The sequence below is a fragment of the Ranitomeya variabilis genome, chromosome 6 (assembly GCF_051348905.1).
Source record: "Ranitomeya variabilis isolate aRanVar5 chromosome 6, aRanVar5.hap1, whole genome shotgun sequence".
NCBI classification, from domain to species: Eukaryota; Metazoa; Chordata; class Amphibia; order Anura; family Dendrobatidae; genus Ranitomeya; species Ranitomeya variabilis.
In genome coordinates, this window is record NC_135237.1 from 439149180 (window position 1) to 439172189 (window position 23010).

A 23010-nucleotide genomic window follows, 5' to 3' on the forward strand; every position below is an offset into this window, starting at 1 on the left:
CAAGTTGGGGTTGTCAGGGAATTCATGGTGACGCTCCTGTGGTGTCAATTGCTTCATCCACTCCTTCTGAAGTCCCTAGGTTTTTGTCAGACTACCAGGATGTATTTGAGGAGCCCAAGCTCAGTTCTCTACCTCCTCATAGGGACTGTGATTGTGCTATAAATTTGATTCCTGGTAGTAAGTTTCCTAAGGGACGACTTTTCAATTTATCTGTGCCGGAGCATGCTGCCATGCGGAGTTATATAAAGGAGTCTTTGGAGAAGGGACATATTCGCCCATCCTCTTCCCCTCTTGGTGCAGGATTCTTTTTTGTGGCTAAGAAGGATGGTTCCCTGAGACCTTGTATTGATTATCGCCTTTTGAATAAAATCACGGTCAAATTTCAGTATCCTTTGCCATTGTTAACTGATTTGTTTGCTCGCATTAGGGGGTCTAGTTGGTTCACCAAGATAGATCTTCGTGGTGCGTATAACCTTGTGCGTATAAAACAGGGTGATGAATGGAAAACTGCATTTAATATGCCTGAAGGCCATTTTGAGTACCTGGTGATGCCTTTTGGACTTTCTAAAGCTCCTTCAGTCTTTCAGTCCTTTATGCACGACATCTTCCGTGAATATCTGGATAAGTTTATGATTGTGTATCTGGATGATATTCTGTTTTTTTCGGATGATTGGGAGTCTCATGTTAAGCAGGTCAGGATGGTCTTTCAGGTCCTGTGTGACAATGCTTTATTTGTGAAGGGCTCAAAATGTCTTTTTGGAGTCCAGAAGATTTCTTTTTTGGGTTTCATTTTTTCTCCTTCTACTATTGAGATGGACCCAGTCAAGGTTCAGGCTATTCATGACTGGACGCAGCCTACATCTGAGACAAGAGTCTTCAGAAGTTCTTGGGTTTTGCTAATTTTTACCGTCGCTTCATAGCTAATTTTTCTGGTGTTGTTAAGCCTTTGACGGATTTGACCAAGAAAGGTTCTGATGTGACTAATTGGTCCTCTGCGGCTGTGGAGGCCTTTCGGGAGCTGAAGCGCCGGTTTTCTTCGGCTCCGGTCTTATGTCAGCCAGATGTCTCACTTCCCTTCCAGGTGGAGGTTGATGCTTCCGAGATTGGAGCGGGGGCTGTTTTGTCGCAGAGAAGCTCCGATGACTCTGTGATGAAGCCATGTGCTTTCTTTTCAAGAAAGTTTTCGCCTGCCGAGCGGAATTATGATGTCGGTAATCGGGAGTTGTTGGCTATGAAGTGGGCATTTGAGGAGTGGCGACATTGGCTCGAGGGAGCTAAGCATCGTGTGGTGGTCTTGACTGATCACAAGAATTTGATTTACCTCGAGTCAGCCAAGCGGCTGAATCCCAGACAGGCTCGTTGGTCGTTGTTTTTCTCTCATTTTGATTTCGTGGTTTCGTACCTGCCTGGTTCGAAGAATGTGAAGGCTGATGCTCTTTCTAGGAGTTTTGTGCCTGACTCTCCTGGAGATTCTGAGCCGGCTGGTATCCTTAGAGAAGGGGTGATTTTGTCTGCCATCTCCCCAGATTTGCGACGTGTGCTGCAAGAGTTTCAGGCGGATAGACCTGATCGCTGTCCACCGGAGAGACTGTTTGTCCCGGATAGATGGACCAACAGAGTCATCTCCGAGGTTCATTCTTCGGTGTTGGCGGGCCATCCTGGAATATTTGGTACCAGAGACTTGGTGGCCAGGTCTTTTTGGTGGCCTTCCTTGTTGCGGGATGTGCGTTCCTTTGTGCAGTCTTGTGGAATTTGTGCTCGGGCTAAGCCTTGCTGTTCTCGAGCCAGTGGTTTGCTGTTACCTTTGCCTGTCCCGAAGAGGCCTTGGACGCACATTTCCATGGATTTTATTTCAGATCTCCCTGTCTCTCAGAGAATGTCTGTCATCTGGGTGGTGTGTGATCGTTTTTCTAAGATGGTCCATTTGGTGCCCTTGCCTAAGTTGCCTTCCTCCTCCGAGTTGGTTCCACTGTTTTTTCAAAATGTGGTTCGTTTGCATGGGATTCCTGAGAACATTGTTTCTGTCAGAGGATCCCAGTTTGTGTCTAGATTTTGGCGGACCTTTTGTGCTAAATTGGGCATTGATTTGTCTTTTTCGTCGGCCTTCCATCCTCAGACGAATGGCCAAACCGAGCGAACTAATCAGACCTTGGAGACTTATTTAAGTTGTTTTGTTTCTGCTGATCAGGACGACTGGGTTACTTTTTTGCCGTTGGCCGAGTTTGCCCTTAATAATCGGGCTAGTTCTGCTACTTTGGTTTCTCCTTTTTTTTGTAATTCGGGGTTTCATCCTCGTTTTTCCTCGGGTCAGGTGGAGCCTTCTGACTGTCCTGGAGTGGATGTTGTGCTTGATAGGTTGTATCAGATTTGGAATCATGTGGTGGACAATTTGAAGCTGTCTCAAGAGAAGGCTCAGCTCTTTGCCAACCGCCGTCGCTGTGTGGGTCCCCGACTTCGCGTTGGGGACTTGGTGTGGTTGTCTTCTCGCTTCGTTCCTATGAAGGTCTCCTCTCCTAAGTTCAAGCCTCGGTTTATCGGTCCTTATAAGATTCTGGAAGTCCTTGACCCTGTGTCATTTCATCTGGACCTCCCAGCATCATTTGCTATTCATAATGTGTTCCATCGCTCGTTGTTGCGGAGGTATGTGGTGCCTGTGGTTCCTCCAGTTGAGCCTCCTGCCCCGGTGCTGGTTGAGGGAGAATTGGAATACGTGGTTGAGAAGATCTTGGATTCTCGTATTTCTAGACGGAGGCTCCAGTATTTGGTTAAATGGAAGGGCTATGGTCAGGAGGATAATTCTTGGGTTGTCGCCTCTGATGTTCATGCGGCCGATTTGGTTCGTGCCTTCCATGTGGCTCATCCTGATCGCCCTGGCGGTTTTCATGAGGGTTCGGTGACCCCTCCTCAAGGGGGGGGTACTGTTGTGAGCTCTGTTTTCAGGCTCCCTCTTGTGGTCACTGGTGGTATGGTGTGACTTTTGCTTTGGGCTCCCCCTGGTGGCTTTGTCTGTTATCCTGCTGGTCTCTGGCTATCAGCTGGTTCGTTATCCTCTGGGAGGTTCCTATATTGCTCTGTTTTACTTCCATTTGTTGCCGGCTGTCTATGTAATCAGTGCTACTCAGATTCCTTCTGACTACCTTGCTCCCAGTCCATCCAGGATAAGCTAAGTTTTGTTTGCTCATTTTTTGATCAGCAGTGTTTATCATGTTTTCTTGTCCAGCTTGCTAAAATGTAATTCCCTTGCTTGCTGGTTGCTCTAGTGGGCTGAGTTTCTCCCCACACACCGTTAGTTGGTGTGTGGGTTCTTGAAATCTCAGGATGGATATTTTGTAAGGGTTTTTTTATTGATCGCATAGACCCCTGCTCTATTTTCTGCTTTCTAGTACTAGTGGGCCTCTTTTGCTGAATCTGATTTCATCCCTATGTATGTGCCTTCTTCTTACTTCACCGTTAATATTTGTTGGGGGCTTCTATATCTTTGGGGATTATTTCTCTGGAGGCAAGCGAGGTCTTTCTTTCTCTTTAGGGGTAGCTAGTTCCTCAGGCTGGCTCGAGACGTCTAGGAATTTTTTAGGCACGTTCACCGGCTACCTCAGTTGTGTTGGATAGGTTCAGATTTGCGATCAGTCCAGTTACTATCTCCCTAGAGCTCGTCCTTAGTTTATTCACTTGCTGGTCTATTTGTGATCCTCAGCCACTAAGGATCATAACAGCCTGCAGACCAATCCAGCTAAGTCTGCATTCCAAATGGCGCTCCTTCCCTTCTGAGCTCTCCCATGCGCCTAAATGGTGGTTCCCCCCACATATGGGGTATCAGCGTACTCAGGACAAATTGGACAACAACTTTTGGGGTCCAATTTCTCCTGTTACCCTTGGGAAAATACAAAACTGGGGGCTAAAAAATTATTTTTGTGGGGAAAAAAAAGAATTTTTATTTTCACGGCTCTGCGTTATAAACTGTAGTGAAACACTTGGGGGTTCAAAGCTCTCACAACACATCTAGATGAGTTCCTTAGGGGACATATGGGGTATCAGCGTACTCAGGACAAATTGGACAACTTTTAGAGTCCAATTTCTTCTATTACCCTTGGGAAAATAAAAAATTGGGGGCGAAAAGATCATATTTGTGAAAAAATATGATTTTTTATTTTTACGGCTCTGCATTATAAACTTCTGTGAATCACTTAATAGGTCAAAGTGCTCACCACACATATAGATAAGTTCCTTAGGGGGTCTACTTTCCAAAATGGTGTCACTTGTGGGGGGTTTCAATGTTTAGGCACATCAGGGGCTCGCCAAACGCAACGTGGCATCCCATCTGAATTCCAGTCAATTTTGCATTGAAAAGTCAAATGGCGCTCCTTTGCTTCCAAGCTCTATCATGCACCCAAACAGTGGTTCACCCCCACATATGGGGTATCGGCATACTCAAGACAAATTGTACAACAACTTTTGTGGTCCATTTTCTTCTGTTACCCTTGGTAAAATAAAATAAATTGGAGCTGAAGTAAATTTTTTGTGAAAAAAGGTTAAATGTTCATTTTTATTTAAACATTCCAAAAATTCCTGTGAAACACCTAAAGGGTTAATAAACTTCTTGAATGTGGTTTTGAGCACCTTGAGGGGTGCAGTTTTTAGAATGGTGTCACACTTGGGTATTTTCCATCATATAGACCCCTCAAAATGACTTCAAATGAGATGTGGTCCCTAAAAACAAAATAGTGCTGTAAAAATGAGAAATTGCTGGTCAACTTTTAACCCTTATAACTCCCTAACAAAAAAAAATGTTGGTTCCAAAATTGTTCTGATGTAAAGTAGACATGTGGGAAATGTTACTTATTAAGTATTTTGTGTGACATATCTCTGTGATTTAATTGTATAAAAATTCAAAGTTGGAAAATTGCGAAATTTTCAAAATTTTTGCCAAATTTCCGATTTTTTCACAAATAAACGCAGGTAATATCAAAGAAATTTTACCACTATCATGAAGTACAATATATCACGAGAAAACATTGTCAGAATCGCTAAGATCCGTTGAAGCGTTCCAGAGTTATAACCTCATAAAGGGACAGTGGTCAGAATTGTAAAAATTGGCCCGGTCATTAACGTGCAAACCACCTTTGGGAGTAAAGGGGTTAATAGATTTAAAAAAAGAAAAAAAAACAAACAGAAAAATGCCATTAGAAAGACATTTAAAATACGCTGGAAAAATGCATGTGGGAAAAAATGGGCAACAAAGTACTTCAGAAAATAAAAAAAAAAGCTAACAAATACAGGTCCTTCTCAAAAAATTAGCATATAGTGTTAAATTTCATTATTTACCATAATGAAATGATTACAATTAAACTTTCATATATTATAGATTCATTATCCACCAACTGAAATTTGTCAGGTCTTTTATTGTTTTAATACTGATGATTTTGGCCTACAACTCCTGATAACCCAAAAAACCTGTCTCAATAAATTAGCATATTTCAACCGTCCAATCAAATAAAAGTGTTTTTTAATAACAAACAAAAAAAACATCAAATAATAATGTTCATTTATGCACTCAATACTTGGTCGGGAATCCTTTGGCAGAAATGACTGCTTCAATGCGGCGTGGCATGGAGGCAATCAGCCTGTGACACTGCTGAGATGTTATGGAGGCCCAGGATGCTTCAATAGCGGCCTTAAGCTCATCCAGAGTGTTGGGTCTTGCATCTCTCAACTTTCTCTTCACAATATCCCACAGATTCTCTATGGGGTTCAGGTCAGGAGAGTTGGCAGGCCAATTGAGCACAGTAATACCATGGTCAGTAAACCATTTACCAGTGGTTTTGGCACTGTGAGCAGGTGCCAGGAAGCATGAAGTGCTCCAAAATCTCCTGATAGCTAGCTGCATTGACCCTGCCCTTGATGAAACACAGTGGACCAACACCAGCAGCTGACATGGCACCCCACACCATCACTGACTGGGTACTTGACACTGGACTTCAGGCATTTTGGCATTTCCTTCTCCCCAGTCTTCCTCCAGACTCTGGCACCTTGATTTCCGAATGACATGCAAAATTTGCTTTCATCAGAAAAAAGTACTTGGGACCACTTAGCAACAGTCCAGTGCTGCTTCTCTGTAGCCCAGGTCAGGCGCTTCTGCCGCTGTTTATGGTTCAAAAGTGGCTTTACCTGGGGAATGCGGCACCTGTAGCCCATTTCCTGCACACGCCTGTGCACGGTGGCTCTGGATGTTTCCACACCAGACTCAGTCCACTGCTTCCTCAGGTTCCCCAAGGTCTGGAATCGGTCCTTCTCCACAATCTTCCTCAGGGTCCGGTCACCTCTTCTCGTTGTACAGCGTTTTCTGCCACATTGTTTCCTTCCAACAGACTTACCACTGAGGTGCCTTGATACAGCACTCTGGGAACAGCCTATTTGTTGAGAAATTTCTTTCTGGGTCTTACCGTCTTGCTTGAGGGTGTCAATGATGGCCTTCTTGACATCTGTCAGGTCGCTAGTCTTACCCATGATGGGGGTTTTGAGTAATGAACCAGGCAGGGAGTTTTTAAAAGCCTCAGGTATCTTTTGCATGTGTTTAGAGTTAATTAGTTGATTCAGAAGATTATGGTAATAGGTCGTTTAGAGAACCTTTTCTTGATATGCTAATTTATTGAGACGGGTTTTTTGGGTTATCAGGAGTTGTATGCCAAAATCATCAGTATTAAAACAATAAAAGACCTGACAAATTTCAGTTGGTGGATAATGAATCTATAATATATGAAAGTTTAATTGTAATCATTACATTATGGTAAATAATGAAATTTAACACTATATGCTAATTTTTTGAGAAGGACCTGTACTTAGGCTTATAAAACGGTGAAGAATCAGTGGAATCGAGGAGCGATTCTAGAAGCTTCCTCAGCATGAAAAATTGACATTTTTGAGGGCTGGAAACAATTGCAATGTAAACTTACACCTTTTTCCCCATTTAGGACATTTAGGTGATATCAATAGGATATCCCAGATGTGACAACCGCTTGAAGGGCGCAATCAGATGGCATTATAACATGGACGATGATCACATGGCAATGCTCGGACTGGCCGGCGGCTCTCCTGATTCAAGTGTGACAGCTTCATGTATTTCTATGTAGCTGCCATGCTCAGGTCAAGAGAGCCACCAGCCAGTCTGAGCTCTGCAATGCGATCGTCGTCCATGTTATACAGCCGTCTGACTGCACCCTAAGGCAATTTTTACTTACAGCAAAAACTGACAGCCCCGTCTCCAGAAACTGTCTACATTTTGTTCTCATAGATTGTTACAAATGTAGTCATAAAATTAGTGACTGAATTACTAAAACTAATGAATACTTACTGCAACTAGTCAGTGGCTATAAATCTGGAGAGCCATATACAGCAAATTGATCCACAGATTGCGGGTCACCTAAATAGGTATATTTAGCGTGCATTAGTTCTAGTTATTAAGGACATGTCAAAGATACCGTAGTCTATAGTCAGCTGATACTTACAGGTCATCCTTATGCTCAATCATCAAGCAAATTGTTCCCTTCACATACCTCTGGAAGTATGGCATAAGGAATCATTAGTTCATACTACGCTGATCTGGATTCTGAAGGTAAATTCGGAATCCTCTTGGCTTTACAAAACTGATGTCAGGAGAAAGATCTATATTTATTCACAAAATGTTAGGCACTAGTTCAATGATGATTTGTTTATTTTCAATATGGCTATTTTCACACTGCATTCTTTGAAGAGTATTTCTGGAACAGATTCTTATCAAAATCCTCCTCAAAAACTGCTTCCAAAGCTCTTAGGCCAGGTGCCCACGATCCAGAACTAGCAGTGGTTTGAACGCAGTGTATGATAGTTGTTTCCAAAGTGCTGCTTTCTATTGAACGCAGTTAGATCCGCATGTTATCACTGAACCGTGTGGATTTACTACATTCAATACATTCTATTCATGTAATTTCTGTTGTGGAGACTCGCATCTTCACAAGAGAAATTGACATGCTGTGGTCTTGAAAGACGCACCGCACGCCAGTCTCCGCGGCTGATCCACAGGCGACTATGCACGAATAGTAGACATGGGATTTCTAGAAATGCCTGCTCCAACAGGCTGCTGCTGCAGAATGACAGGCCCAGGCTGAGACAGATTTCCAGCTTCAGGTTGCCCAACTACAAAGTGGTAACAGTTTTCAGCTACCCCATTCCCAGGATATAAATTCAAGAAGACCACGCTTTCCTGTGATGGAGAAAGATGTAGACTTCGATACTTTTCTCCGGGAGTTTGAAAAACCCTGTAGGCAATACCATCTGCCCCATGAGTAATGGGCACAGGAGTTAACTCAAGGGCTGAAAGGCAAAGCCTTGGAAGTTTTTGCTGACCTTTCAACAGAACTAGATGGGGACTATGACGATATAAAAGAGGCCTTGGTCAGGAAATACAAACTCACCCCAGAAGTGTATTGGAGAAAGTTCCGGAGTCTACAGTGGGGATCAACTGACAGCTATGCGGATGTCGTGAGCACCTTGAGGGCCACGTTTCGTCATTGGATCTGAGGACTTTCTGTTGTCAGCTTTGAGGAACTAGAGGATCTTATGGTTAAGGATCAATTTCTCTACATATGGATGTGTGTGATCGAGAGCCAAAGACTGCTGATCAAGCTGCAAAGATTGCTGACTCTTATGCGGCAAACAGGATGCCAGAGGCTCAGAAGCCATTGAGATTTAGCTGGAAGGGAGGTAAGCCAGTTGGAGACACCTACTTTGTCTGGTGTTCCTGGGATCAGACATTCATTTATTGATACACGTCAATGCTTCACGTGTAACACAGTGGGACATGTTAGCATTGCTTGCCCTGATAGGAAGAAAGGTCCCAGTATGACCACCAAGTCGCCTGGGCACTCACCTTCTGTCTTATTTTGATATAGCACTGACTTGAGGAATAATGAGAACTGTCACCATGAGCAATAAAGTTACCATTGGCCTCAGAGACACTGGAGCAGAAGTAACTTGCGTGCATCCAGGAATGGTGACCCATATGGATATTAGTCCAGGAAAAATGATGTCTGTAACCGGAGTTGGGGGATCTGCCCTGCTGTGCCCATGGCCTGTGTGTATCTGGACTGGAGATCAGAGAAAGGACTAAGGGAAGTGGGTGTATCAGACATCATCCCTACCAATGTGTTGCTACGCATGGACCTGGGCTTGATGGTATCCCACTATCTCCCTGCCTTGCAAATGAACATCACAGAGATGGTGGAAGCTTGTGGCCCACCTGACAGCCTGTGTGACGTGGGAAAATGCACAGATTTGTAGGAATATACATATGTGGCAGCTGTGTCCCGCAGTCCAGTCAGGCTGCTGCTAAAACTCAACCCCAAGGATTAGAGGATGAGTCTCAGAGCGAACTGTCAGAACAGGAGGGCCCTACTATTACCCAGGAGCCTCTCTACATGGCAGATCTACTGAGGCCCCCAATAGCAGACTAAGCATCTGACCAGGGTCTGGCATTCCGAGTAGGTCAGGGCCTACAGAAAAATTGTCATGGCACAACAGAGCATTGGGACTGTGAGAAGTGTCTGGTTGCCCCCTATCCGTTCAGGGAACAGTTATTAAGGATTCCTCTTGGTGGACACCTTGGAGTAGGGTTGAGCGACTTTTGATTTTTTGAGATCAAGTCGGGTTTCACGAAACCCGACTTTCTCAAAAGTCGGGTCGTGTGAAATCGGCCGATCTTATTGAAAAGTCGGGGTCGGGGATCGGCCAAAACACGAAACCCAATGCAATTCAATGGGGAAGCATACTTTTTTAATATTTGCTTCAGCGCGATAATGTTGAAAAGCCGGTAATTCAATTGCCGGCTTTTCATTTCTCCTGCCTAAGCCCAACATGATATGAGACATGGTTTACATACAGTAAACCATGTCATATCCCCCTTTTTTTTGCATATTCCACACTACTAATGTTAGTAGTGTGTATGTGCAAAATTTCAGCGCTGTAGCTATTAAATTTAAGGGTTAAATCGCGGAAAAAATTGGCGTGGGATCCCGCGCAATTTTCTCCGCCAGAGTGGTAAAGCCAGTTACTGAGGGCAGATATTAATAGCCAGGAGAGGGTCCATGGTTATTGGCCCCCCGTGGCTAAAAACATCTGCCCCCAGCCACCCCAGAAAAGGCACATCTGGAAGATGCGCCTATTCTGGCACTTGGCCACTCTCTTCCCAATCCGGTGTAGCGGTGGGATATGGGGTAATGAAGGGTTAATGCCACCTTGCTATTGTAAGGTGACATTAACCCCTTCCTGACATCAGACGTACTATCCCGTCGAGGTGGGGTGGGCCCGTATGACCGCCGACGGGATAGTACGTCATCACCGATCAGCGGCGCTCACGGGGGGAGCGCGGCCGATCGCGACCGGGTGTCAGCTGCATATCGCAGCTGACATCCGGCACTATGTGCCAGGAGCGGTCACGGACCGCCCCCGGCACATTAACCCCCGGCACACCGCGATCAAACATGATCGCAGTGTACCGGCGGTATAGGGAAGCATCGCGCAGGGAGGGGGCTCCCTGCGGGCTTCCCTGAGACCCCCGGAGCAACGCGATGTGATCGCGTTGCTGCGAGGGTCTCCTACCTCTTTCCTGGCTGCAGGTCCCGGATCCAAGATGGCCGCGGCATCCGGGTCCTGCAGGGAAGGAGGTGGCTTACCGAGTGTCTGCTCAGAGCAGACACTTGGTAAGCCTGCAGCCCTGCACAGCAGATCGTCGATCTGGCAGAGTGCTGTGCACACTGCCAGATCAATGATCTGTGATGTCCCCCCCTGGGACAAAGTAAAAAAGTAAAAAAAAAATTTTTCCACATGTGTAAAAAAAAAATAAAAAAAAATTCCTAAATAAATAATAAAAAAAAATATATATATTATTCCCATAAATACATTTCTTTATCTAAATAAAAAAAACAAAACAATAAAAGTACACATATTTAGTATCGCCGCGTCCGTAACGACCCAACCTATAAAACTGCCCCACTAGTTAACCCCTTCAGTAAACACCGTAAGAAAAAAAAAAAAAAAACGAGGCAAAAAACAACGCTTTATTACCATACCGCCGAACAAAAAGTGGAATAACACGCGATCAAAAAGACTGATATAAATATCCATGGTACTGCTGAAAACGTCATCTTGTCCCGCAAAAAACAAGCCGCCATACAGCATCATCAGCAAAAAAATAAAAAAGTTATAGTCCTGAGAATAAAGCGATACCAAAATAATTATTTTTTCTATATTTTAGTTTTTATCGTATAAAAGCGCCAAAACATAAAAAAATGATATAAATGAGATATCGCTGTAATCGTACTGACCCGAAGAATAAAACTGCTTTATCAATTTTACCAAACGCGGAACGGTATAAACGCCTCCCCCAAAAGAAATTCATGAATAGCTGGTTTTTGGTCATTCTGCCTCACAAAAATCGGAATAAAAAGCGATCAAAAATGGTCACGTGTCCGAAAATGTTACCAATAAAAACGTCAACTCGTCCCGCAAAAAACAAGACCTCACATGACTCTGTGGAGCAAAATGTGGAAAAATTATAGGTCTCAAAATGTGGAGACGCAAAAACTTTTTTGCTATAACAAGCGTCGCTGGTTTCACACTTGCGTTTTTGTCTGCAGCGTTTTTTGCACAAAAAAACGCATGCGTTTTTTCCCTATATTTAACATTGAAAACGCATGCGGTTTTTTTGTACGCGTTTGGTCGCGTTTTCAAACGCATGCGGTTTTTTTCTGCATGCGTTCATTTTCAGAAATACAACCTGCAGTATTTTCTTGCGTTTTTAAGCACATGCGTTTGTTTGCGTTAAAAACGCATGCATTTTTTCGAAAAAAAACAGAAAACACACTGAAAAGCCACCCACCACCATCAAGGTGATAAAGGGATCCAAACCCTAACCCTAACTCTACCCCTAACCTCACCCCTAACCGTTTAATGAACATTTTCTGACAGTCATAGTGCCACGTATTTCAGTGCCACGTATTTCAGTGCCACGTATTTCAGTGCCACGTATTTCAGTGCCACGTATTTCAGTGCCACGTGTTTCAGTGCCACGTATTTCAGTGCCACGTATCACGTATTTCAGTGCCACGTATCACGTATTTCAGTGCCACATATCACGTATTTCAGTGCCACATATCACGTATTTCAGTGCCACGTATCACGTATTTCAGTGCCACATATTTTAGTACCACGTATTTCAGTTGCACGTATTTCAGTGCCACGTATTTCAGTGCCACGTATTTCAGTGCCACGTATTTCAGTGCCACGTGTTTCAGTGCCACGTATTTCAGTGCCACGTATCACGTATTTCAGTGCCACGTATCACGTATTTCAGTGCCACATATTTTAGTACCACGTATTTCAGTTGCACGTATTTCAGTGCCACGTATTTCAGTGCCACGTATTTCAGTGCCACGTATTTCAGTGCCAAGTATTTAAGTGCCACGTATTTAAGTGCCACGTATCACATATTTCAGTGCCACGTATTTCAGTGCCACGTATTTCAGTGCCACGTATTTCAGTGCCACGTATTTCAGTGCCACGTATCACGTATTTCAGTGCCACGTGTTTCAGTGCCACGTATTTAAGTGCCACGTATCACGTATTTCAGTGCCACGTATTTCAGTGCCACGTATTTCAGTGCCACGTATTTCAGTGCCACGTATTTCAGTGCCACGTATTTCAGTGCCACGTATTTCAGTCACGTTTAGGGTTAGGGTTAGGGGTAGGGTTAGGGCTAGGGTTGGAGGAAAAGTTAGGGTTAAGGTTGGAGGTAAAGTTAGGGTTAGGGTTGGGGCTAAAGTTAGGGTTGGGGCTAAAGTTAGGGTTAGGGTTTGGATTACATTTACGTTTGGATTAGGGTTGGGATTAGAATTATGGGTGTGTCAGGGCTAGGGGTGTGGTTAGGGTTACCGTTGGGATTAGGGTTAGGGGTTTGTTTGGGTTAGGGTTTCAGGTAGAATTGGGGAGTTTCCACTGTCCAGGCACATCAGGGGCTCTCCAAGCGCGACATGGAGTCCAATCTCAATTCCAGCCAATTCTGCGTTGAAAAAGTAAAACAGTGCTCCTTCCCTTCCGAGCTCTCCCGTGCGCCCAAAAAGGGGTTTACCCCAACATATGTGTTATCAGCGTACTCGGGACAAATTGAACAACAACTTCTGGGGTCCAAGTTCTCTTGTTATCCTTAGGAAAATAAAAATTTGGGGGGCTAAAAATCATTTTTGTGGGAAAAAAAAGATGTTTTATTTTCACGGCTCTGCGTTATAAACTGTAGTGAAACACTTGGGGGTTCAAAGTTCTCACAACACATCTAGATAAGTTCCTTGGGAGGTCTAGTTTCCAATATGGGGTCACTTGTGGGGGGTTTGTACTGTTTGGGTACATCAGGGGCTCTGCAAATGCAACGTGACGCCTGCAGACCAATCCATTTAAGGCTGCATTCCAAATGGCGCTCCTTCCCTTCCGAGCTCTGTCATGCACCCAAACAGTGGTTCCCCCCCACATATGGGGTATCAGCGTACTCAGGACAAATTGGACAACAACTTTTGGGGTCTAATTTATCCTGTTACCCTTGTGAAAATACAAAACTGGGGGCTAAAAAATCATTTTTGTGAAAAAAAAAAGAATTTTTATTTTCACGGCTTTGCGCTATAAACTTTAGTGAAACACTTGGGGGTTCAAAGTTCTCAAAACACATCTAGATAAGTTCCTTGGGAGGTCTAGTTTCCAATATGGGGTCACTTGTGGGGGGTTTGTACTGTTTGGGTACATCAGGGGCTCTGCAAATGCAACGTGACGGCTGCTGACCAATCCATTTAAGTCTGCATTCCAAATGGCGCTCCTTCCCTTCCGAGCTCTGTCATGCGCCCAAACAGTGGTTCCCCCCCACATATGGGGTATCAGCGTACTCAGGACAAATTGGAAAACAAATTTTGGGGTCCAATTTATTCTGTTACCCTTGTAAAAATACAAAGCTGGGTGCTAAAAAATCATTTTTGAGAAAAAAAATAAAAATTATTTTCACGGCTCTGCGTTATAATCTGTAGTGAAACACTTGGGGGTTCAAAGCTCTCAAAACACATCTAGATAAGTTCCTTAGGGGGTCTACTTTCCAAAATGGTGTCACTTGTAGGGAGTTTCAATGTTTAGGCACATCAGGGGCTCTCCAAACGCAACATGGCGTCCCATCTCAATTCCAGTCAATTTTGCATTGAAAAGTCAAATGGCGCTCCTTCCCTTCCAAGCTCTGCCATGCGCCCAAACAATGGTTTACACCCACATATGGGGTATCATCATACTCAGGACAAATTGCACAACATTTTTTGGGGTCCAATTTCTTCTCTTACCCTTGGGAAAATAAAAAATTGGGGGCAAAAAGATAATTTTTGTGAAAAAATATGATTTTTTATTTTTACGGCTCTGCATTATAAACTTCTGTGAAGCACTTGGTGGGTCAAAGTGCTCACCACACATCTAGATCAGTTCCTTAGGGGGTCTACTTTCCAAAATGGTGTCACTTGTAGGGAGTTTCAATGTTTAGGCACATCAGGGGCTCTCCAAACGCAACATGGCATCCCATCTCAATTCCAGTCAATTTTGCATTGAAAAGTCAAATGGCGCTCCTTCCCTTCCAAGCTCTGCCATGCGCCCAAACAATGGTTTACACCCACATATGGGGTATCATCGTACTCAGGACAAATTGCACAACATTTTTTGGGGTCCAATTTCTTCTCTTACCCTTGGGAAAATAAAAAATTGGGGGCAAAAAGATCATTTTTGTGAAAAAATATGATTTTTTATTTTTACGGCTCTGCATTATAAACTTCTGTGAAGCACTTGGTGGGTCAAAGTGCTCACCACACATCTAGATAAGTTCCTTAGGGGGTCTACTTTCCAAAATGGTGTCACTTGTAGGGAGTTTCAATGTTTAGGCACATCAGGGGCTCTCCAAACGCAACATGGCGTCCCATCTCAATTCCAGTCAATTTTGCATTGAAAAGTCAAATGGCGCTCCTTCCCTTCCAAGCTCTGCCATGCGCCCAAACAATGGTTTACACCCACATATGGGGTATCAGCGTACTCAGGACAAATTGCACAACATTTTTTGGGGTCCAATTTCTTCTCTTACCCTTGGGAAAATAAAAAATTGGGGGTGAAAAGATCATTTTTGTGAAAAAATATGATTTTTTATTTTTACGGCTCTGCATTATAAACTTCTGTGAAGCACTTGGTGGGTCAAAGTGCTCACCACACATCAAGATAAGTTCCTTAGGGGGTCTACTTTCCAAAATGGTGTCACTTGTAGGGGGTTTCAGTGTTTAGGCACATCAGGGGCTCTCCAAACGCAACATGGCGTCCCATCTCAATTCCAGTCAATTTTGCATTGAAAAGTCAAATGGCGCTCCTTTCCTTCCGAGCTCTGCCATACGCCCAAACAATGGTTTACCCTCACATATGGGGTATCAGCGTACTCAGGACAAATTGTACAACAACTTTGGGGGTCCATTTTCTCCTGTTACCCTTGGTAAAATAAAACAAATTGGAGCTGAAATAAATTGTGTGTGAAAAAAAGTTAAATGTTCATTTTTATTTAAACATTCCAAAAATTCCTGTGAAACACCTGAAGGGTTAATAAACTTCTTGAATGTGGTTTTGAGCACCTTGAGGGGTGCAGTTTTTAGAATGGTGTCACACTTGAGTATTTTCTATCATATAGACCCCTCAAAATGACTTCAAATGAGATGTGGTCCCTAAAAAAAAATGGTGTTGTAAAAATGAAATTGCTGGTCAACTTTTAACCCTTATAACTCCGTCACAAAAAAAAATTTTGGTTCCAAAATTGTACTGATGTAAAGTAGACATGTGGGAAATGTTACTTATTAAGTATTTTGCGTGACATATGTCTGTGATTTAAGGGCATAAAAATTCAAAGTTGGAAAATTGCAAAATTTTCAAAATTTTCGCCAAATTTCCATTTTTTTCACAAATAAACGCAAGTTATATCGAATAAATTTTACCACTAACATGAAGTACAATATGTCACGAGAAAACAATGTCAGAATCGCCAAGATCCATCAAAGCGTTCCAGAGTTATAGCCTCATAAAGGGACAGTGGTCAGAATTGTAAAAATTGGCCCGGTCATTAACGTGCAAACCACCCTTGGGGGTGAAGGGGTTAAGCCAGATTAATAATGGAGAGGCGTCAATTCTGACACCTATCCATTATTAATCCAATTGTATGAAAGGGTTAAAAAACACACACACACATGATTAAAAAGTATTTTAATGAAATAAACACACAGGTTGTTTTAATATTTTATTGCTCTCTCAATCCACCTGAAGACCCTCGCTTGGAAAAATAATAAACCAACAATATACATACCCTCTGATGAACTGTCACATCCCACGAGGTAAATCCATCTGAAGGGGTTAAAATAGTTTACAGGCAGGAGCTCTGCTATAATGCAGCTGTGCTCGTGCCTGTAAACCCCGGCGAATGAAGGAAATGTAGGTCAATGACCTATAGTTACCTTCAGTCGCGGTGATGCGCCCCCTGGTGGATGTCCTCATATGACCTGGAGCATGGGAAAAAGTTCCCAGGCTGCAGTTCATGAGGACATCCACCAGGGGGCGCATCACCGCGACTGAAGATAACTATAGGTCATTGACCTACATTTCCTTCATTCGCCGGGGTTTACAGGCACAAGCACAGCTGCATTATAGCAGAGCTCCTGCCTGTAAACTATTTTAACCCCTTCAGATGGATTTACCTCGTGGGACGTGACAGTTCATCAGAGGGTATGAATATTGTTAGTTTAGTATTTTTCCAAGCGAGGGTCTTCAGGTGGATTGAGAGAGCAATAAAATATTAAAACAACCTGTGTGTTTATTTCATTAAAATACTTTTTAATCATGTGTGTGTGTGTTTTTTAACCCTTTCATACAATTGGATTAATAATGGATAGGTGTCAGAATTGACGCCTCTCCATTATTAATCTGGCTTAATGTCACCTTACAATAGCAAGGTGGCATTAACCCTTCATTACCCCATATCCCACCGCTACACGGGAGCGGGAAGAGAGTGGACAAGTGCCAGAATAGGCGCATCTTCCAGATGTGCCTTTTCTGGGGTGGCTGGGGGCAGATGTTTTTAGCCACGGGAGGGCCAATAACCATGGACCCTCTCCTGGCTATTAATATCTGCCCTCAGTCACTGGCTTTACCACTCTGGCAGAGAAAATTGCGCGGGAGCCCACGCCAATTTTTTCTGCGATTTAACCCTTAAATTTAATAGCTACAGCGCCGAAATTTTGCACATACACACTACTAACATTAGTAGTGTGGAATATGCAAAAAAAAGGGGGATATGACATGGTTTACTGTATGTAAACCATGTCTCATATCATGTCGGGTTTAGGCAGGAGAAATGAAAAGCCGGCAATTGAATTACCGGCTTTTCAACATTATCGCGCTGAAGTAAATATAAATATATATATATATATATATATATATATATATATGTGTCTCTATGACATATATATATATATATATATATATATATATATATATATATATATATATATATATATATATATATAAAACGAAACCCGACTTTGGATTACAGATCGTGTACCGCCGACCCGATCCCAGAGTGGGATCGGGTCGGGTTTCACGAAACCCGACTTTGCTAAAAGTCGGCGACTTTTGAAAAGTGCCGATCTGTTTCGCTCAACCCTACCTTGGAGCACAAAAGACTATCATGTCTGACCGATGTGTCCAATTCACATCAAGATTCAGGCGAGCTTTGTGCAGACTTCTCGTCTACATACCACTCTCAGATTCTGGCTAACTTCCTACAGCACTTCACAAATGCACAACATAATGATTGGATCAAACTCTTACCATGGGCAGAGTTCTCATATAACAACCATGTAATGCTGGTTTAACATTTTCGTCTGTGCGCGCAGCGTTTGATCTGCATGGATCCGCATGCGTCATGCATACATATATTTAACATGGTGTACGCAAGGACATGCTTTGTTCGCATGCTTTTGCTTACGCATGTGTCATTTTGCGGTGCGCGGCGGGGCACGGCGAACACAACATGTTGCCTTTTTGGAGGCGTCAAATATTGCGCAATCGTCCGCATGCGGACGATTGCAGATGATTGCGTCAAGAAAGCATTACTGTCTATGGAAATGCATTGTTACGCAAGGACATGCGTACGCATGCGTTCAAAACGCAATGCGTACTTCACATTAATCATGTCCAGGAAACTATGTTACCACCTGCAATATCACTGATGTATACAAGGGAGTGTGGAGACAGGTAGTCCATTACTTTCAATACTCTGCACGGAAGCACAAGACTCTGCACCTAAGCACAAGACTGGTTGTCTCCTGGTGGTGGCGCCTCACCTGGTGCTGGCATCTCACCTGGTGCTGGCGTCTCTCCTGGTGCTGCCATATGTCCTGGTGCTGCTGTCTCTGGTGCGGACAACACTGGCTATGTAAGTATAGAACCTTTGAAAATGTTTGTCTCTCTTAATTTTTTTTTCTGTTCCTTTAGACTGGTTGTCTCCTGGTGCTGCGATCTCTCTTGGTGCTGGCGTCTCTCCTGGTGCTGTCATCTGTCCTGGTGCTGCTGTTTCTGGTGGTGGCGTCTGTCCTGGTGCTGCCATCTGTCCTGATGCTGCCATCTGTCCCTGTCCTGTGCTGACTGCTGTGCTGTTGGACTACTGCCTGTAATGTAAGTATTGGTGTCCATTTTTTTTTTGGGGGGGGGGCTACATTGTGTTTGGCTCTTATTAAGCTTAAATTTTGTTTCATTTTATTTTTCTGTAGTGTTTCACTTGACTGCTGCCTGCTATTCAACCATGTCCTCAAGTGAAGAACTGACTGCTTCCCAGGATGGACATGACACCAATTATGTAATCACATTTGCTATACTGATTGGTATGTATTGACTGGCAATACTCTACCTGTGTTAAATCATGTAATTTCTTTACAGGTACCTTCCACTGATGAAGAGCAGGAGCAGTCGAGTGGAAATGATTCTTCCCAGGGTCATTGGGCTCATGTGTCTCAGGAGGAAAGACGTGGTGTAAGTATTCTTTTCATCAGAGTTGTAATGGATTGTGTTTTCATTTTAGTTAAAATTATTTTGTTTTATTGGATCTATAGGTTCCACAATGGGAAGAAGCCAAACAGGACATTAAAAAAAAAGCAACTAATTCACCTTGTGCAAGAGCGAGTACCTTTGTAGGATACCCATGATCGTCAGCACTCCGACATTGCTGTGATTTGACGACTCTGGGAAGAAGCAGCCAGATTGCTGCTGAATGATTGGGACCGTGCCATGCCACGTACCAGAAATGATTTTGGTAAGTATTGCAATGTGGTGTGACGCGCCAGTGAAACTGTAAATGTAGGTGCATTGTTTGACAATTAATTTTTTGCTTTTTTTCTCCCTTCACAGACAATAAGAGTGTGTTGGTGCTCAATGAAGGATCGCTTCAACAAGGACATGAGACAAGAGAGCCAGGTTAAAAGTGGTACTGCTTAAAGGATACTCAGAAAATACAAATACCACCGGAACCTTGCTTTTCTGAGGCCTATGCTTGCTATGCGAACGTGAGAATCTTTTGTGCTGTCTTACTATTATTTAACCTTTTTTTTGTTTTTTACTAATGTTTTTCTTTTTTTCCACCACAGAACCTGGTGCAGCAATACACAACCTGGATTGTCCTCTGTTGGAGCGGACCTTCATCGACCAGCCAACGAACAGTCACAATCCCAATCATCCACCAGCGATGTTGCAACCTGTCAGGCCTCACAGGGCTTCACCTCTCCCAGTCCTCTGCCACTGCTATTGTTGGGTCTTCTTGTCAGCAGCAGAGGGCCTGGGAGAGGTCACTCATGCCCGAGTGTATACACTTAAGCTCGGTCTTCCAGGATGGGATTAAGGTGCTTAGTGATAGACTGAAGAGTGGGTTCACCCATGTGAACACACTTCTATGGGATGTCAACAAATGCCTTGACCGCCTGGAAGCTGACCTTGAGAGAACCGCGCAGCATTTTTTTCTTCAATAGAGTGGTAAGTGTCGGAAAACCTTACGCCTCAATTCCAGATCAACGTCATGCAGGCCTATAATTGTGCATAACAACATAGGCTATCACAACCTCATCAATTGTCTAAATTTTTAGACTTATGGCTGTTCCCAAAATGCACCATTTAGATACCAGCAAGCCAAAGGCACACTCCACAGTTCTTCGTGTCCTTGTCAGTCAGTAATTGAAAACTGTTTGGTGTTATTCAAGTCCCTCCTTGAGTAAGGTTTTAGGAGGTTGGCACACATTTGAAAGGCCTCATCTCCAACCACAACAAACAGCATTGGCAGGCCTTCAGTGTTGGGAAGAGGTTGTGTCTGTGGAAAATTGAAATTATTATGGTACAAACGTTGTCCAGTGTCAGTGCTTTTTAAAGTCTGAGAGTCATTTCCTTGTCCAAATGAGCCAACGTCCACAGTGACAAATCGACATTCAGCATCTGCAATCACCATGAGAACAATAGAAAATTATTTTTTGTAATTAAAATACTCAGTTCCACTTCCAGCAGGTTTCATAAACCGAATGTGTTTGCCATCCACAGCCCCCACACAGTAAGGAAAATTACAAATGCCCTTGAATGTTTCAGCATTTTCAAGCCAGAGTTCAGTTGTGGGTTGGGGAAGGAATTCTTGACACAGAACATTACATAAAGCCCTGCAGGTGTCTACAACAATCCCAGAAAGGGTGGACACTCCAGTCCAGAACTGGAAATGGAGAGATGATAAGGTCTCTCCGGTAGCCAGGAATATGCCAAACAGAAAATGGAAATAAAAAAATTAATACATGGGTTTTCTAACAATAATACTATGAACATGTGTTTGTTTTTCACAATTACGTACCTCAGGGTCACCAACAGATGTTCCTCAGCAGGAATTGCTCTACGGAGTTGTGTGTCATGCCTGGTAATGGATCCTCGGATATGTTGCAGCAAGTCATCAAAACTCCATTCAGCCATCCTTGTGTAGTCAAAAACTTCTGAGGGTTTGCACATAACAAGTGGTAGGCTCCACGCCTCTCTCAGAGTTCAACGATGGGATGGTGCCAGTAGCAATGGCGATGTCTTCTCAGTCTTTGTCTTCTTCTTTCTTATTGACAAGCAAAAGCAAAGACAACAGCCAATTTCAATTGTAAATCCAAATTAGCAAAGAAGCTCTCCATGTCAAGATCCATCTTGCAGCAGGATACAGCAGCAAAAGATGAGGATTTCCTCAGTGCAGTGTGTCTATACAGTTAAGTCCATATATATTTGGACAGAGACAACATTTTTCTAATTTTGGTTATAGCAATTACCACAATGAATTTTAAACAAATCAATTCAGATGCAGTTGAAGTTCAGACTTTCAGCTTTCATTTGAGGGTATCCACATTAAATTTGGATGAAGGGTTTAGGAGTTTCAGCTCCTTAACATGTGCCACCCTGATTTTAAAGGGACCAAAAGTAATTGGACAATTGACTCCAAGGCTATTTCATGGACAGGTGTGGGCAATCCCTTCGTTATGTCATTCTCAATTAAGCACATAAAAGGCCTGGAGTTGATTTAAGGTGTGGTGCTTGCATTTGGAAGGTTTTCCTGTGAAGTAAACATGCGGTCAAAGGAGCTCTCCATGCAGGTGAAACAAGCCAATCTTAAGCTGCGAAAACAGAAAAAAAACCATCCGAGAAATTGCTACAATATTAGGAGTGGCAAAATCTACAGTTTGGTACATCCTGAGAAAGAAAGAAAGCACTGGTGAACTCATCAATGCAAAAAGACCTGGGCGCCCACGGAAGACAACAGTGGTGGATGATCGCAGAATAATCTCCATGGTGAAGAGAAACCCCTTCACAACAGCCAACCAAGTGAACACCACTCTCCAGGAGGTCGGCGTATCAACATCCAAATCTACCATAAAGAGAAGACTGCATGAAAGTAAATACAGAGGGTTCACTGCACGGTGCAAGCCACTCATAAGCATCAAGAATAAAAAGGCTAGACTGGACTTTGCTAAAAAAAAACATCTAAAAAAGCCAGCACAGTTCTGGAAGAACATTCTTTGGACAGATGAAACCAAGATCAACCTCTACCAGAATGATGGAAAGAGAAAAGTTTGGCGAAGGCGTGGTACAGCTCATGATCCAAAGCATACACATCATCTGTAAAACCCGGCGGAGGCAGTGTGATGGCTTGGGCATGTATGGCTGCCAGTGGCACTGGGTCACTAGTGTTTATTGATGATGTGACACAGGACAGAAGCAGCCGAATGAATTCTGAGGTATTCAGAGCCATACTGTGTGCTCAGATCCAGCCAAATGCAGCCAAACTGATTGGTCATCATTTCATACTACAGATGGACAATGACCCAAAACATAAAGCCAAAGCAACCCAGGAGTTTATTAAAACAAAGAAGTGGAATATTCTTGAATGGCAAAGTCAGTCATCTGATCTCAACCCAATTGAGCATGCATTTCACTTGTTAAAGACTAACCTTCAGACAGAAAGGCCCACAAACAAACAGCAACTGAAAACCACCGCAGTGAAGGCCTGGCAGAGCATCAAAAAGGATGAAACACAGCGTCTGGTGATGTCCATGAGTTCAAGACTTCAGGCAGTCATTGCCAACAAAGGGTTTTCAACCAAGTACTAAAAATTAACATTTTATTTAAAATTATTTAATCTGTCCAATTACTTTTGGTCCCTTTAAAAACAGGGTGGCACATGTTAAGGAGCTGAAATTCCTAAACCCTTCATCCAATTTTAATGTGGATACCCTCAAATGAAAGCTGAAAGTCTGAACTTCAACTGCATCTAAATTGTTTTGTTTAAAATTCATTGTGATAATGTCTATAACCAAAATTAGAAAAATGTTGTCTCTG

General features: G+C 43.2%; 1 pseudogene; it reads left to right on the forward strand.

The window, feature by feature from the left end:
* The first annotated feature begins 8241 nt into the window (after positions 1 to 8241).
* Positions 8242 to 9312, forward strand: LOC143783304 (uncharacterized; annotated as a pseudogene).
* Positions 9313 to 23010: the final 13698 nt, after the last annotated feature.